General features: G+C 60.5%; 3 long non-coding RNA genes across 3 annotated transcripts; all 3 read left to right on the top strand.

Annotated features, from left to right (window-relative positions):
• Positions 1 to 346: 346 nt before the first annotated feature.
• On the top strand, positions 347 to 7,845 carry LOC311432648. Its single transcript, XR_014690212.1, has 2 exons — positions 347 to 582; positions 6,953 to 7,845. It is a non-coding gene; the product is annotated as an uncharacterized lncRNA (long non-coding RNA).
• LOC311432659 lies at positions 3,119 to 5,284 on the top strand. Its single transcript, XR_014690227.1, has 2 exons — positions 3,119 to 3,243; positions 3,939 to 5,284. It is a non-coding gene; the product is annotated as an uncharacterized lncRNA (long non-coding RNA).
• A 5,255-nt stretch (positions 7,846 to 13,100) lies between the features above and the next one.
• Positions 13,101 to 14,234, top strand: LOC311432654. The gene is made up of 2 exons (XR_014690222.1): positions 13,101 to 13,345; positions 13,661 to 14,234. It is a non-coding gene; the product is annotated as an uncharacterized lncRNA (long non-coding RNA).
• The last annotated feature ends 507 nt before the right edge of the window (positions 14,235 to 14,741 follow it).

Genomic DNA, 14,741 nt, shown 5'->3' with positions numbered 1-14,741 from the left:
GCGCGGAGCGAAGGCCGGGCGCAGAGGCTTCGTGGGCGGGGCCCGCGGCCGGCGAGGCGAGGCGAGGCGCGGCGCGGGGAGGGAGAGGCGGTGCGCGGGGCGGGGCATGCAAATCGGTCGCGGGGCCCGGCTAATCGGGCGCTTGGGGGCCCGAACGGGCCGCTGGGAGGCCCCGGCGACGCGGCGGCGGGGCGCTTGGGGGTCGCGGCCGCGAGCGGAGCGTCGGCGAGGGCGGGCGAGGGCGGCGGGTTGAGGCCCGGGAGGGCGGGGGCGGGCGGTGGAGCGGTGGCCGTGAGGTCGGGGTGGTGGGCGCGGGAGCGGGTGTCGCGGGGGAGGGGGGGGTCGGCATCGCTTCTCGGCCTTTTGGCTAAGATCAAGTGTAGTATCTGTTCTTATCAGTTTAATATCTGATACGTCCTCGATGAGAGGACTTTATATTAAACGGATTTTTGGGCTCGGGAGTTGGATCCGGAGCTTGCTCCCTCCGCTCCGCGCATCGTCCCGGTATTGCAGTACCTCCGGGAACGGTGCACCTCCCTCGGGAGGTTGCTGTGGCTGTGCAAAGACAGAGCTGGCAGGCGGGTGTTGGGCGGGGGTTCGCGCGGCGCTTCCGCGGCGCGGGACGGGGCAGCGGCCCCTGAGCAGCCGCCGCCCGGCCGCCGCAGGCTTCCCGGCTCCGCGGGGGGCTCGGCGCGGCCCGGCCCGGCCCAGCGCAGCGCGTGCGCTCGCTTCCCGCCTCGCTGCCCCTTGCACGGGGCGGAACGGCTCTCTGCCCCCTCGCGCTCCCGCCAGCGCATGCCGCCCCTTTGCGCTGGGGAAGCGGCCGCCTCCAGTGGCCGGGGCGGCCCGGGGCGCGGCGGGGGCAGCATGGTTCTGAAGGTTTTCTTTGGCTTGCAGCTGGCGCTGGCGACAGAGGCACTTAGGAGAATCGCATCAGGTAGAGAGAGAGCGCTGACAGCATAGCATGCCACTAGGATGCTACCTGGTGTCTCTGCCAACTACGCTGCGTTGTGCAAAATAACTAAAGCCAGAAGCCTTGGGCCCCTTACCGAGGTCAGTCTCTTATTAATAAGAGTGGGAGCCTGCCTTAAGAAACTGGCAGAAACCGGTCCTGCGGATGGGCAGGAGCCAAGGAGCAACCGACTCTGCGCAAAGACAAGAGGTCAACTAGCGGGGACGAGGAAGAGCCACCAACCTTCGTCCCCATGACCCCCGACGACCGCCACCGGGAGACACTGCGCAAGCGCGGGTGGGGGGTGCCTGTGGAAATGACTTCTTGAACTACTTTTACCGTGAGGCGGGGACGGGTTGTGAATACGTATAGGCGCGCTGTGAAACTTCGTGCAAATGTATCTCTTTGCTGGCTGCGTATAACCGCGGCAAATTGCCGCGTGCGCTGCACACGACTTTGGCGGGACCATCCCCCCGTGCTGCCCAGCGCTGAATAAACAGACCTACTTTTGCAGTCTTACTGACTGTGGACTCTGTTTGCCGCAAGGCAGTTTGGCGAGCCGGCCGGGAGAGACGTTCCGCTCGGCTGCGGGATCGGCTGCGGAGCGGACGCCCCTAGGTGCACCCCGAGCATTTTCCTCGGGGGAGCCTCCGCTCTGAGCCGCTCACCGCGGGAGCAGACAAAGACCTCCTGAGGCCGCGGACAAACGGTAAGTTTTAGGGTACAGGAAGGGCCTGTAAGTCGTGCGGGTGGCCGGGGCGGCTGGTAAGTCGCGCAGAGACGTCTGGCGTGCAGCAGAGTCCCCGTGTGGGAGGAGGGTACGCTACAGGCTGACCGATGGAGATGTCGGGGAGGGGGGGGGGTTGCTGGCCGCTAGAGCGGCCGCTAGAGATCTTGGGAGTAGATGGAGCAAATGCGAGGTTACCGCTGCGTCCCAGTGTTGGGAGCCAGGACGGACCTGCTAAAGACCGCATAAGAAGCAGGAGAAGGGGAAGCGGGCCTCTCACAATTGTGACAAGGTTACCTGGGTAATAGTAGCAGCTGCTGGAGGGATGTTAAGTGGAGTGGTAATAACTGCGTGTCTTCTTTGTAGATGTCTGGGTATGTCATGTCGAAAGCATTGGCGTCAGTGTGTGTGTTTGAGACAAAGTGCTGTTGTGAAGTGACTTACGAACACGTTTGGTGGTTGTTTTAAGTGATATATTCTTGTGGCATGAGCGAGGAGCGCAGGGGGCCTCTTTGCGTGACGGCGTGATTGTGCTGGGTGAGCGAGACGCAGCATCGCCGCGAAGCGAGTGCGGCGTTCCGATCCGCGGTCCCGTATCCTCCGCGAGGGGAGCGGCCGGGGACGAACGAAGCGCACGACAGACCGAAAGGAAGTGCTGTTTTATCCAAGGGTTGACTGGTGGTGCCCAATCTATGCGCCCGGCGGTGCATCTCGTAATCCCATTTTTGTTCTTAAATGTTTGGAGCGTGACAAGGAGGAAGGTGGCGGCATTATCTAAGTGACAGTTTAGAAGTTTGGATATATTCGCTGTGGTGTTCGGTCGGTTTCCCGGGTATCGGGGGAGAGGGGCTGACCGATTATCAAAGAGGCAGAACGGAGGGAGTCGCGTCTGCGGTGGTTTGGGCTTGAGCCCTTGGGAATTTGGTTAGAAGGGGGAGAGCGAATTTATTTAGGCCTCAATACCTTTTCAAACCCCCATATCGATGGATCCGTAGGAGTGATTCCTTGTTTTGTGTGAGCTTGCTAACAAAGTGCATGAGAAAAACTGGCACTCGGCTTGAATTTCGGTCCTGCTGAAATGTAAATTTTGTGGAAAAGGTGGTATTGTTTGTCTAGAAGACGGAGGGCTGAGTGCTTCAGGTGTCCTCCCGAAGTCCTGTGGATTTCTCATTGGAACGGGGCTCATCAATCATCTGAAATAGTAACGTTTGTACGTGGACAGAAGAGTTGAATCCCAGAGAACTGGGACATTTGGGAAGAAGATTAGGAAAAGAGAGTGAAAACCTGTCGCTGGACCCCCAGTCACTGGAGCCCCAGGTGCGGCTAATGAGGGTGGGTAGTGATCTGGGCAGCCCCTCCTCATAAAAGGGCTGCACCTGGGCGGGGGTGGCAGCTGCGGGGCTGGTGGAGGAGGAAGGCGATGAGGGGGCTGTAGTTGCAGTTTGTCTGCCTTGCGGCCCCTCTGCTGCTTGGGGCAGCCAAGCTGGGTCCGGAAAGGTCTTTAGAGAAACCTCGGAGCACGGTGAGCTTACTGAGCGTTGCTGGGACCGTGGCAAGGAAGAAGGTGCGTGCAAGCAGGAGTTCCTGGGATCGTGGAAGTCCTGGGCAGCAGGGCTGCCTGTGTGCTGAGGCTGGGTGGGGGAGGACTCGCCGAAAGCTGGGGTGGGCGGCTGGGCGCGCGCAGGCACAGCGAGCCCCGTATGCGAGGAAAGCCCCGCACGTCTGTGCACGTGCTGTCATTCTTCATGAATCTGAGCGACTCTTCCTGTAACGCCCTTGAGTCGACACACGGCAACTGCAGACGACATGCAGCATTATACAGCAACTAACATTGTACGACCCAAAGGACTGCCTGTTCTCACCCCAGATGCTCTTGAGGGTTTTCACACTGCCCCATACTTCTGCATCAGCTGCCAAGCGCACCCACGTCCTTGAGCAAAAGCAGCCCCATGGACGGCTTTGCCTTTGCCTGAGGCAGGCGTAAGTCAGACCGTCTTCACCAGCATGGCTTTTTTTTTTTTTTTTTTTTTTTTAATATGCACTGCAAGAACTTTATCCCTTTCTCCGTGTGTAGGAGTTTTCATTGGGCAGGGCTAGCTCGATTGGCAGACTAACCAGGTGGCTGTTGCTACATGTGCATCCTACCTGGGCAGCCTGCTCTAAGGAACCTGCTTTGGCAGGGGGGTTGGACCCGATGATATTTCGAGGTCCCTTCCAAGCCCTACAATTCTGTGATCTGTGGTGGCTTTACCTTTCTAGGCAGCTGACGAACTCCACCGCAACAGCTCTCTCACTCCCCTTCCTCAGAAGAGGAGGGGAAGAAGAAAAGGAAAGGAACAACTCGCGGGTTGAGATAAGGATAATTTAAGTAAAGGAAAAAAAAAATATCAAGGGAAAACTGTTATTAAATAATTCCCCTAAAGGGAAAGGGGGGAAAAAAAAAAAAAAAAAAGGAAAACAGAAGTAAAGGCTGTGTGGAAGTGCAGAGGAAAGAAATTACTCTCTACTTCCCCCCAGTGAGCGATGCTTGAGCACGTCCTTGAAGCAGGGCCTCAATGCTCATAGCCGTTGTTCGGGAGGACAGATGTTCTCCCCACGAGAGCCCACCCCTCCCCTCTTCTTCCACTTTTATTGCTGAGTGTGACGCCATACGGTATGTATGGAATAGCCCTTCGGTTGCTTTACGTCGGCTGCCCTGCTGATGTTCCTTCCTCCCCTCTCGCCCACCCCCAGGCCTGCTGGCTCGGGGCGGGGGTTGAGGGAATCCTGACCCTGTGCCAGTATTGCTCAGCAGTAGACACAACTCTGGTGCGATACCAGTGCCGTTCTAGCTACAAGTGCAGAGCACAGCACCGTGTGGGCTGCCGCGGGGAAAGTTATCTCCGTCCCAGCCACACCCAGTACAGCACCCCAACGGTTGAATGTCTCAGCACCCATTGCTTTCAGCGTACTCTTTGTCAGTCTGTTGTTGTTTGTTTGTTTGTTTGTTTTCCCTGGACGCTGGTGCAGGAGAAGGGATGTGGTATACCCATTCAATGCCATGCTCTTTGGTCCAGGTGTTTATGAGGTCATTGTGGAAATGAATCCCATTGCCTGATTCAATTATTTCTGGCGTGCCGGGTTGACATGGGACTGTGAGAAAACGTTGCGTCTTTGCAGTAGAATGTGTTTTTGCAGTGGAAAATTCCACTAGGCTTGCATATCCAGAAGTGCTTGTGCAGGCACGACAGCAGCCCAGCAGTGGAGAGTACGCTAAGCAGATAAGGGGAAGGTTCCCACTGTCCCAAAATACGGAGGACGGGTAAGAAAAGCAGGGCGAGCAGTGCAAAATGACTGAAAGCAAAAGATCGTGGGCCCTGTGGTCACAAGAGAAGATGGGGCGGAAGGAGAAATTAACGGTTGGTCAAGTAAAACTGGACCTGTGCGGTACAGTGACAAGCGTTGAGTAGCTCGTGAACCTGTTGCACTCAGCCAGGGAGGAAACGGGAGGAATCAAGCCTTGGGTAAGAGGGTTATAATATAAGGTTATGATATACTTTTGCTGGTTGCTCCCGCTTGCAGGACCCCCGCCGCTGCAATCGTGAATAAAACAGCTTTGCAGAAGACCCCGTCCGAGCAAGTTATTTCTTTCTTTATTGATTTATAATTATTATATTCTTTCTTTTTTTCCTCCCCTCACAAGACTTGCCTTTCAAAGCCCAGGACGGTGTTCCGGGTGGAAAGCTACGTTTCCAGCCGTGCAGTGGCTGCTTCCAGCACCCCAAGCACACGGCGCTCGCCAGCTTCACGGGAGCAGGTTCTGTAGCGGGGGGGTGGGGGGGGAGGAGGGGAAGGCGACAGGGCCTGGCCGCGATGCCGGGGCAGGGGGAGCCCCTGCAGCTGCCGAGCTTCAGCACAGCTCAGCGCCACGCAGCCGTTTCCTCGCTGCCTCAATCTCACCCCTCCGGGAAAGGGGGGAGAATCGGGGGTGGGGTGGGGTGGGTAACGCGTGCCGGCTGAGATAAAGACAGTTCAATAGGACAGAAAATTAAGAGAAAGTAATGACAACAACGTGCACGCAGGCACCGAACTCCTGATGCACGCTGCAGTTGCTCACCACACGCGTGTCCGACGGCCCAGCCGCTTCCTGAGCAGCAGCCGCCCCCCGGCCATCCTTCCCGGCCGGTGCTCCGCGTGATGGCGTGCGTTCCGGACAGCCCTTTGTGGCCAGCTCGGGTCGCTGTCCCGCTCGCGTCTCCTCCCGGCTCCCGGGGCACACACAGCGTCTCCTCTCCGGCTCGAGCGCGCCCAGAGCTCGCGGCCCCTCCTCGTGCGGCGGCTCCGCTCCGCTCCGCCGGTCCCCCGGTCGCCGGGCCGAGCCCCGCGGCCCCGTGCCTCGCTCCGGAGGCGTCCGCAGGCGCTGAACGGCAGGGCGGAGGACCCCCGCCGGCGGCAGCGTCGTGCCGCGCCCGGCCGGCCGGGCCCTCCCGGCCACAGCTTCCCCGGCCGGCCGGCCGGCCGCGCGCAGCTCCCGCGGCGCTGCTCGGTGCCGCCGGGGCGGGCGGCCTGGGGCCCCGGCCAATGAGGCGGCAGCTAGCGGCGCGGCTCCGGGGAGATGGGCGGGGCATGCAAATCCCGCCGGAGGGGAGGGGGCGGGAGGGCGGGCGAAGGTAAGGGGCGGGGCGACTGCGAGGAGAGGCGGAGCTGCGCCAATGAGCGCGGAGCGAAGGCCGGGCGCAGAGGCTTCGTGGGCGGGGCCCGCGGCCGGCGAGGCGAGGCGAGGCGCGGCGCGGGGAGGGAGAGGCGGTGCGCGGGGCGGGGCATGCAAATCGGTCGCGGGGCCCGGCTAATCGGGCGCTTGGGGGCCCGAACGGGCCGCTGGGAGGCCCCGGCGACGCGGCGGCGGGGCGCTTGGGGGTCGCGGCCGCGAGCGGAGCGTCGGCGAGGGCGGGCGAGGGCGGCGGGTTGAGGCCCGGGAGGGCGGGGGCGGGCGGTGGAGCGGTGGCCGTGAGGTCGGGGTGGTGGGCGCGGGAGCGGGTGTCGCGGGGGAGGGGGGGGTCGGCATCGCTTCTCGGCCTTTTGGCTAAGATCAAGTGTAGTATCTGTTCTTATCAGTTTAATATCTGATACGTCCTCGATGAGAGGACTTTATATTAAACGGATTTTTGGGCTCGGGAGTTGGATCCGGAGCTTGCTCCCTCCGCTCCGCGCATCGTCCCGGTATTGCAGTACCTCCGGGAACGGTGCACCTCCCTCGGGAGGTTGCTGTGGCTGTGCAAAGACAGAGCTGGCAGGCGGGTGTTGGGCGGGGGTTCGCGCGGCGCTTCCGCGGCGCGGGACGGGGCAGCGGCCCCTGAGCAGCCGCCGCCCGGCCGCCGCAGGCTTCCCGGCTCCGCGGGGGGCTCGGCGCGGCCCGGCCCGGCCCAGCGCAGCGCGTGCGCTCGCTTCCCGCCTCGCTGCCCCTTGCACGGGGCGGAACGGCTCTCTGCCCCCTCGCGCTCCCGCCAGCGCATGCCGCCCCTTTGCGCTGGGGAAGCGGCCGCCTCCAGTGGCCGGGGCGGCCCGGGGCGCGGCGGGGGCAGCATGGTTCTGAAGGTTTTCTTTGGCTTGCAGCTGGCGCTGGCGACAGAGGCACTTAGGAGAATCGCATCAGGTAGAGAGAGAGCGCTGACAGCATAGCATGCCACTAGGATGCTACCTGGTGTCTCTGCCAACTACGCTGCGTTGTGCAAAATAACTAAAGCCAGAAGCCTTGGGCCCCTTACCGAGGTCAGTCTCTTATTAATAAGAGTGGGAGCCTGCCTTAAGAAACTGGCAGAAACCGGTCCTGCGGATGGGCAGGAGCCAAGGAGCAACCGACTCTGCGCAAAGACAAGAGGTCAACTAGCGGGGACGAGGAAGAGCCACCAACCTTCGTCCCCATGACCCCCGACGACCGCCACCGGGAGACACTGCGCAAGCGCGGGTGGGGGGTGCCTGTGGAAATGACTTCTTGAACTACTTTTACCGTGAGGCGGGGACGGGTTGTGAATACGTATAGGCGCGCTGTGAAACTTCGTGCAAATGTATCTCTTTGCTGGCTGCGTATAACCGCGGCAAATTGCCGCGTGCGCTGCACACGACTTTGGCGGGACCATCCCCCCGTGCTGCCCAGCGCTGAATAAACAGACCTACTTTTGCAGTCTTACTGACTGTGGACTCTGTTTGCCGCAAGGCAGTTTGGCGAGCCGGCCGGGAGAGACGTTCCGCTCGGCTGCGGGATCGGCTGCGGAGCGGACGCCCCTAGGTGCACCCCGAGCATTTTCCTCGGGGGAGCCTCCGCTCTGAGCCGCTCACCGCGGGAGCAGACAAAGACCTCCTGAGGCCGCGGACAAACGGTAAGTTTTAGGGTACAGGAAGGGCCTGTAAGTCGTGCGGGTGGCCGGGGCGGCTGGTAAGTCGCGCAGAGACGTCTGGCGTGCAGCAGAGTCCCCGTGTGGGAGGAGGGTACGCTACAGGCTGACCGATGGAGATGTCGGGGAGGGGGGGGGGTTGCTGGCCGCTAGAGCGGCCGCTAGAGATCTTGGGAGTAGATGGAGCAAATGCGAGGTTACCGCTGCGTCCCAGTGTTGGGAGCCAGGACGGACCTGCTAAAGACCGCATAAGAAGCAGGAGAAGGGGAAGCGGGCCTCTCACAATTGTGACAAGGTTACCTGGGTAATAGTAGCAGCTGCTGGAGGGATGTTAAGTGGAGTGGTAATAACTGCGTGTCTTCTTTGTAGATGTCTGGGTATGTCATGTCGAAAGCATTGGCGTCAGTGTGTGTGTTTGAGACAAAGTGCTGTTGTGAAGTGACTTACGAACACGTTTGGTGGTTGTTTTAAGTGATATATTCTTGTGGCATGAGCGAGGAGCGCAGGGGGCCTCTTTGCGTGACGGCGTGATTGTGCTGGGTGAGCGAGACGCAGCATCGCCGCGAAGCGAGTGCGGCGTTCCGATCCGCGGTCCCGTATCCTCCGCGAGGGGAGCGGCCGGGGACGAACGAAGCGCACGACAGACCGAAAGGAAGTGCTGTTTTATCCAAGGGTTGACTGGTGGTGCCCAATCTATGCGCCCGGCGGTGCATCTCGTAATCCCATTTTTGTTCTTAAATGTTTGGAGCGTGACAAGGAGGAAGGTGGCGGCATTATCTAAGTGACAGTTTAGAAGTTTGGATATATTCGCTGTGGTGTTCGGTCGGTTTCCCGGGTATCGGGGGAGAGGGGCTGACCGATTATCAAAGAGGCAGAACGGAGGGAGTCGCGTCTGCGGTGGTTTGGGCTTGAGCCCTTGGGAATTTGGTTAGAAGGGGGAGAGCGAATTTATTTAGGCCTCAATACCTTTTCAAACCCCCATATCGATGGATCCGTAGGAGTGATTCCTTGTTTTGTGTGAGCTTGCTAACAAAGTGCATGAGAAAAACTGGCACTCGGCTTGAATTTCGGTCCTGCTGAAATGTAAATTTTGTGGAAAAGGTGGTATTGTTTGTCTAGAAGACGGAGGGCTGAGTGCTTCAGGTGTCCTCCCGAAGTCCTGTGGATTTCTCATTGGAACGGGGCTCATCAATCATCTGAAATAGTAACGTTTGTACGTGGACAGAAGAGTTGAATCCCAGAGAACTGGGACATTTGGGAAGAAGATTAGGAAAAGAGAGTGAAAACCTGTCGCTGGACCCCCAGTCACTGGAGCCCCAGGTGCGGCTAATGAGGGTGGGTAGTGATCTGGGCAGCCCCTCCTCATAAAAGGGCTGCACCTGGGCGGGGGTGGCAGCTGCGGGGCTGGTGGAGGAGGAAGGCGATGAGGGGGCTGTAGTTGCAGTTTGTCTGCCTTGCGGCCCCTCTGCTGCTTGGGGCAGCCAAGCTGGGTCCGGAAAGGTCTTTAGAGAAACCTCGGAGCACGGTGAGCTTACTGAGCGTTGCTGGGACCGTGGCAAGGAAGAAGGTGCGTGCAAGCAGGAGTTCCTGGGATCGTGGAAGTCCTGGGCAGCAGGGCTGCCTGTGTGCTGAGGCTGGGTGGGGGAGGACTCGCCGAAAGCTGGGGTGGGCGGCTGGGCGCGCGCAGGCACAGCGAGCCCCGTATGCGAGGAAAGCCCCGCACGTCTGTGCACGTGCTGTCATTCCTCATGAATCTGAGCGACTCTTCCTGTAACGCCCTTGAGTCGACACACGGCAACTGCAGACGACATGCAGCATTATACAGCAACTAACATTGTACGACCCAAAGGACTGCCTGTTCTCACCCCAGATGCTCTTGAGGGTTTTCACACTGCCCCATACTTCTGCATCAGCTGCCAAGCGCACCCACGTCCTTGAGCAAAAGCAGCCCCATGGACGGCTTTGCCTTTGCCTGAGGCAGGCGTAAGTCAGACCGTCTTCACCAGCATGGCTTTTTTTTTTTTTTTTTTTTTTTTAATATGCACTGCAAGAACTTTATCCCTTTCTCCGTGTGTAGGAGTTTTCATTGGGCAGGGCTAGCTCGATTGGCAGACTAACCAGGTGGCTGTTGCTACATGTGCATCCTACCTGGGCAGCCTGCTCTAAGGAACCTGCTTTGGCAGGGGGGTTGGACCCGATGATATTTCGAGGTCCCTTCCAAGCCCTACAATTCTGTGATCTGTGGTGGCTTTACCTTTCTAGGCAGCTGACGAACTCCACCGCAACAGCTCTCTCACTCCCCTTCCTCAGAAGAGGAGGGGAAGAAGAAAAGGAAAGGAACAACTCGCGGGTTGAGATAAGGATAATTTAAGTAAAGGAAAAAAAAAATATCAAGGGAAAACTGTTATTAAATAATTCCCCTAAAGGGAAAGGGGGGAAAAAAAAAAAAAGGAAAACAGAAGTAAAGGCTGTGTGGAAGTGCAGAGGAAAGAAATTACTCTCTACTTCCCCCCAGTGAGCGATGCTTGAGCACGTCCTTGAAGCAGGGCCTCAATGCTCATAGCCGTTGTTCGGGAGGACAGATGTTCTCCCCACGAGAGCCCACCCCTCCCCTCTTCTTCCACTTTTATTGCTGAGTGTGACGCCATACGGTATGTATGGAATAGCCCTTCGGTTGCTTTACGTCGGCTGCCCTGCTGATGTTCCTTCCTCCCCTCTCGCCCACCCCCAGGCCTGCTGGCTCGGGGCGGGGGTTGAGGGAATCCTGACCCTGTGCCAGTATTGCTCAGCAGTAGACACAACTCTGGTGCGATACCAGTGCCGTTCTAGCTACAAGTGCAGAGCACAGCACCGTGTGGGCTGCCGCGGGGAAAGTTATCTCCGTCCCAGCCACACCCAGTACAGCACCCCAACGGTTGAATGTCTCAGCACCCATTGCTTTCAGCGTACTCTTTGTCAGTCTGTTGTTGTTTGTTTGTTTGTTTGTTTGTTTGTTTTCCCTGGACGCTGGTGCAGGAGAAGGGATGTGGTATACCCATTCAATGCCATGCTCTTTGGTCCAGGTGTTTATGAGGTCATTGTGGAAATGAATCCCATTGCCTGATTCAATTATTTCTGGCGTGCCGGGTTGACATGGGACTGTGAGAAAACGTTGCGTCTTTGCAGTAGAATGTGTTTTTGCAGTGGAAAATTCCACTAGGCTTGCATATCCAGAAGTGCTTGTGCAGGCACGACAGCAGCCCAGCAGTGGAGAGTACGCTAAGCAGATAAGGGGAAGGTTCCCACTGTCCCAAAATACGGAGGACGGGTAAGAAAAGCAGGGCGAGCAGTGCAAAATGACTGAAAGCAAAAGATCGTGGGCCCTGTGGTCACAAGAGAAGATGGGGCGGAAGGAGAAATTAACGGTTGGTCAAGTAAAACTGGACCTGTGCGGTACAGTGACAAGCGTTGAGTAGCTCGTGAACCTGTTGCACTCAGCCAGGGAGGAAACGGGAGGAATCAAGCCTTGGGTAAGAGGGTTATAATATAAGGTTATGATATACTTTTGCTGGTTGCTCCCGCTTGCAGGACCCCCGCCGCTGCAATCGTGAATAAAACAGCTTTGCAGAAGACCCCGTCCGAGCAAGTTATTTCTTTCTTTATTGATTTATTTATTGATTTATAATTATTATAGTCTTTCTTTTTTTCCTCCCCTCACAAGACTTGCCTTTCAAAGCCCAGGACGGTGTTCCGGGTGGAAAGCTACGTTTCCAGCCGTGCAGTGGCTGCTTCCAGCACCCCAAGCACACGGCGCTCGCCAGCTTCACGGGAGCAGGTTCTGTAGCGGGGGGGTGGGGGGGGAGGAGGGGAAGGCGACAGGGCCTGGCCGCGATGCCGGGGCAGGGGGAGCCCCTGCAGCTGCCGAGCTTCAGCACAGCTCAGCGCCACGCAGCCGTTTCCTCGCTGCCTCAATCTCACCCCTCCGGGAAAGGGGGGAGAATCGGGGGTGGGGTGGGGTGGGTAACGCGTGCCGGCTGAGATAAAGACAGTTCAATAGGACAGAAAATTAAGAGAAAGTAATGACAACAACGTGCACGCAGGCACCGAACTCCTGATGCACGCTGCAGTTGCTCACCACACGCGTGTCCGACGGCCCAGCCGCTTCCTGAGCAGCAGCCGCCCCCCGGCCATCCTTCCCGGCCGGTGCTCCGCGTGATGGCGTGCGTTCCGGACAGCCCTTTGTGGCCAGCTCGGGTCGCTGTCCCGCTCGCGTCTCCTCCCGGCTCCCGGGGCACACACAGCGTCTCCTCTCCGGCTCGAGCGCGCCCAGAGCTCGCGGCCCCTCCTCGTGCGGCGGCTCCGCTCCGCTCCGCCGGTCCCCCGGTCGCCGGGCCGAGCCCCGCGGCCCCGTGCCTCGCTCCGGAGGCGTCCGCAGGCGCTGAACGGCAGGGCGGAGGACCCCCGCCGGCGGCAGCGTCGTGCCGCGCCCGGCCGGCCGGGCCCTCCCGGCCACAGCTTCCCCGGCCGGCCGGCCGGCCGCGCGCAGCTCCCGCGGCGCTGCTCGGTGCCGCCGGGGCGGGCGGCCTGGGGCCCCGGCCAATGAGGCGGCAGCTAGCGGCGCGGCTCCGGGGAGATGGGCGGGGCATGCAAATCCCGCCGGAGGGGAGGGGGCGGGAGGGCGGGCGAAGGTAAGGGGCGGGGCGACTGCGAGGAGAGGCGGAGCTGCGCCAATGAGCGCGGAGCGAAGGCCGGGCGCAGAGGCTTCGTGGGCGGGGCCCGCGGCCGGCGAGGCGAGGCGAGGCGCGGCGCGGGGAGGGAGAGGCGGTGCGCGGGGCGGGGCATGCAAATCGGTCGCGGGGCCCGGCTAATCGGGCGCTTGGGGGCCCGAACGGGCCGCTGGGAGGCCCCGGCGACGCGGCGGCGGGGCGCTTGGGGGTCGCGGCCGCGAGCGGAGCGTCGGCGAGGGCGGGCGAGGGCGGCGGGTTGAGGCCCGGGAGGGCGGGGGCGGGCGGTGGAGCGGTGGCCGTGAGGTCGGGGTGGTGGGCGCGGGAGCGGGTGTCGCGGGGGAGGGGGGGGTCGGCATCGCTTCTCGGCCTTTTGGCTAAGATCAAGTGTAGTATCTGTTCTTATCAGTTTAATATCTGATACGTCCTCGATGAGAGGACTTTATATTAAACGGATTTTTGGGCTCGGGAGTTGGATCCGGAGCTTGCTCCCTCCGCTCCGCGCATCGTCCCGGTATTGCAGTACCTCCGGGAACGGTGCACCTCCCTCGGGAGGTTGCTGTGGCTGTGCAAAGACAGAGCTGGCAGGCAGGTGTTGGGCGGGGGTTCGCGCGGCGCTTCCGCGGCGCGGGACGGGGCAGCGGCCCCTGAGCAGCCGCCGCCCGGCCGCCGCAGGCTTCCCGGCTCCGCGGGGGGCTCGGCGCGGCCCGGCCCGGCCCAGCGCAGCGCGTGCGCTCGCTTCCCGCCTCGCTGCCCCTTGCACGGGGCGGAACGGCTCTCTGCCCCCTCGCGCTCCCGCCAGCGCATGCCGCCCCTTTGCGCTGGGGAAGCGGCCGCCTCCAGTGGCCGGGGCGGCCCGGGGCGCGGCGGGGGCAGCATGGTTCTGAAGGTTTTCTTTGGCTTGCAGCTGGCGCTGGCGACAGAGGCACTTAGGAGAATCGCATCAGGTAGAGAGAGAGCGCTGACAGCATAGCATGCCACTAGGATGCTACCTGGTGTCTCTGCCAACTACGCTGCGTTGTGCAAAATAACTAAAGCCAGAAGCCTTGGGCCCCTTACCGAGGTCAGTCTCTTATTAATAAGAGTGGGAGCCTGCCTTAAGAAACTGGCAGAAACCGGTCCTGCGGATGGGCAGGAGCCAAGGAGCAACCGACTCTGCGCAAAGACAAGAGGTCAACTAGCGGGGACGAGGAAGAGCCACCAACCTTCGTCCCCATGACCCCCGACGACCGCCACCGGGAGACACTGCGCAAGCGCGGGTGGGGGGTGCCTGTGGAAATGACTTCTTGAACTACTTTTACCGTGAGGCGGGGACGGGTTGTGAATACGTATAGGCGCGCTGTGAAACTTCGTGCAAATGTATCTCTTTGCTGGCTGCGTATAACCGCGGCAAATTGCCGCGTGCGCTGCACACGACTTTGGCGGGACCATCCCCCCGTGCTGCCCAGCGCTGAATAAACAGACCTACTTTTGCAGTCTTACTGACTGTGGACTCTGTTTGCCGCAAGGCAGTTTGGCGAGCCGGCCGGGAGAGACGTTCCGCTCGGCTGCGGGATCGGCTGCGGAGCGGACGCCCCTAGGTGCACCCCGAGCATTTTCCTCGGGGGAGCCTCCGCTCTGAGCCGCTCACCGCGGGAGCAGACAAAGACCTCCTGAGGCCGCGGACAAACGGTAAGTTTTAGGGTACAGGAAGGGCCTGTAAGTCGTGCGGGTGGCCGGGGCGGCTGGTAAGTCGCGCAGAGACGTCTGGCGTGCAGCAGAGTCCCCGTGTGGGAGGAGGGTACGCTACAGGCTGACCGATGGAGATGTCGGGGAGGGGGGGGGGTTGCTGGCCGCTAGAGCGGCCGCTAGAGATCTTGGGAGTAGATGGAGCAAATGCGAGGTTACCGCTGCGTCCCAGTGTTGGGAGCCAGGACGGACCTGCTAAAGACCGCATAAGAAGCAGGAGAAGGGGAAGCGGGCCTCTCACAATTGTGACAAGGTTACCT

Source organism: Aythya ferina, assembly GCF_964211825.1.
Source record: "Aythya ferina genome assembly, chromosome: 2".
NCBI classification, from domain to species: Eukaryota; Metazoa; Chordata; class Aves; order Anseriformes; family Anatidae; genus Aythya; species Aythya ferina.
The sequence above is the reverse complement of the archived record's forward strand: the minus strand, read 5'-3'. Positions and strand labels throughout refer to the sequence as shown.